We start from the raw sequence: 2468 nt of genomic DNA on the forward strand, positions 1-2468 counted from the left end.
CTTTGGGCAGAGGTCAGTGATCTCATCAGGACATTGGACAGAGGCCGGATGTCTTTGCTGATCCTCCTCAACTTCTGGGAGGCTGTTGATCACCAGGTGTTGCTCACACAGCTACACAATCCAGCAAGGGTAGGTGGAATCACTGTAGAGTGGTTCCCCTCGTCCCTTTCTCTTCCTTGCCAGCAGGTGAAGCTGGCTGACTGCTCCTTCTCCCCAGGGACTCTGAGTTGTGGGATCCCTCAGGGCTTAGTCCTGGTACCCCTTTTCTCTTCCAGCTACATGAAGCTACTGAGAGAGACAGCGTGAGAAGCTGTGGGTTGCTGATGCCCCCTCTTTGTGTCTTCCTCTCCTCTGACCCAGAGAGCACTGCTGACAGACTCCCCCCAGTGTCTGGCAGTAATTGGGAGCTGGAATAAAGCCAGCTGGCTGGAGCTCAACCCAGACAAGATGGTGGTGATGCTGATCTGCAGGGAGAAGTGTTTTAAGGGCCTGGTGAAATACAGTTCAACTGGGCATCAGAGAGGGGTTTACAACTCTTGTTCTTACTAGACTCCCTACTGCTCCCAGGTTCCTAGACTCACAGATTGCTTTGGTCACCCACACAGCACTCCTTCCCTGACAGTGGTAGAGACTGTGTCACTTCCTATTAGATACAGATCTCACCTCCATCATCCATGCCTTTGTAGCCTCTTGGCTGCTCTACAGCAATAGGGTCCACATGAGGCTAAACTTGGAATCCACCTAGAAGCTCCATCTGGTGAACTTCCTCTCTTCTGAGCGACCCAGGATCCTCTCCCTGCACTGGCTCCGTAGTGCCTGTCAGGTGAAATTCAAGGTGTTGGTTACCAAATGCAAAGACCTAGAAGGTAGAGGCCCTTGTTATCTTAAAAGCCTCCTCGCTATTTCCTACCCATACAACCAAAATTTGCCTGGAACTTGACATCCCAAACCTGAAACTTCACGGAGCTGAATACCAGGTATTCTTTGTGACAGGTCTGCACCTCTGACATTACCTTCCTACTGAACCATATACTAGCACAAACCTGGCTGTTTTTAGAAGGAGCTGCAAGACTCCTCTCCTAGGTGATGAAACTCCTAGCTGACTAGACACATTAAAGTGATCATTCACTGGATACTTAGGCTGTAAAATTAGAACTTGGTTTGTAAGCTCCTCAGGGTATGGAACAGGTTGTTTGTTTGTCTTTAACAAACCATATCCATTTATGATGCTGTGTAAACCCCCATCAGCAACAGCATGTGTTTTAAAGCACACATAAATCAAACTGCATCATAAAATGAAACACTCGCTGGAATTTGTGTGCCTTCACTTGTCAAAATCAGGTTCCTAAAGCCTGCTCTCCTTTTATTTCAGTAGGTCACAGATCTTTGGAGAGTGGTCCACTTTCATATTTCTTGAGCTATTTTTAAGTTGTTTCTCTTCCAGAACAACTTTCTGAGCTGTTTAAAAATAGACGCAACCCCATTCTCTTTTACATTTTTAAAATGACTTTAATTCTAGTGAAAGGTACTCGATTATTAGCTCTGGAGAATGAACACCTCTGTTTATCTTCAGTGTGTGTGTGTGTGTATAATGTATAATACACACACACACAGCATGAGTAGCAGCAGGGCAAGCTTTTCTCGCTAGTGTGCCTCCACGGAGGGACCTTCTGTAGCAGTGCCATTGTCAATGGTCCATTCACTTATTAACCTTTCCACTGAGTGTGTCAGCTAGGCCATGGGACCATTTAGTGCCATTTGTGATGGTCATTTTTTGTGATTTTTTTTTTTAAATGTGCCCAGCTAAAACTCTGAACACCAATCTACTAGTTTGGATTGGTAGAATCAATGTCTTTTTGGAGGTGGAGTTTGGCAGCAGAACAAACTTTTCCTTGGTATTTTGTAGAGATGGACCTGTACCAAAACCCTGGATCCCAACACCCCTGAACTTTTGTGGAAGTTTGGCTCTAGTCCTCGTCTCTACATTGAGTCAAATCAAAAATCCTGAATATATATGGCCCTGTGACCTTTGAGATATTCACAGTCTCCTTGAAATTTTGTAATTTGACCTGACCTCTATTATTTTAACTCTTCTACTTCCATGCCCAGCTGGAAACAGGACAAAGAGCGCAATGCAAAAATGAAAAAGATAAGCTAACTGGTTTGAACTTCCAAAAAGGTTTGTTTCAGGTAAGCTGGATGTCTCAGGGTATTGGTAAAGCAATACAGACAGAAGCAGAAGGCAAGTCCAGTGACTAGGTCACATAGTCTGTCTCTCTGTTCCCCATCTGTATAATGGGGATAACAGTACAGCCCTGCCTCAGTGAAGACCTCAGATACTATGGTATTGGAAGTCAGATAAGTACCTGGTGCCATCATTTTACATGCTGTGTTACAGAGATTAAACCACCATCCTTGCTCCGGTAACCATCATACCAGCCTTCCATCTGAAGTCTGTCCAGGGCAGG

This window comes from Lepidochelys olivacea (assembly GCF_965140295.1).
Source record: "Lepidochelys olivacea isolate rLepOli2 genome assembly, chromosome: 1".
Classification (NCBI taxonomy): Eukaryota; Metazoa; Chordata; order Testudines; family Cheloniidae; genus Lepidochelys; species Lepidochelys olivacea.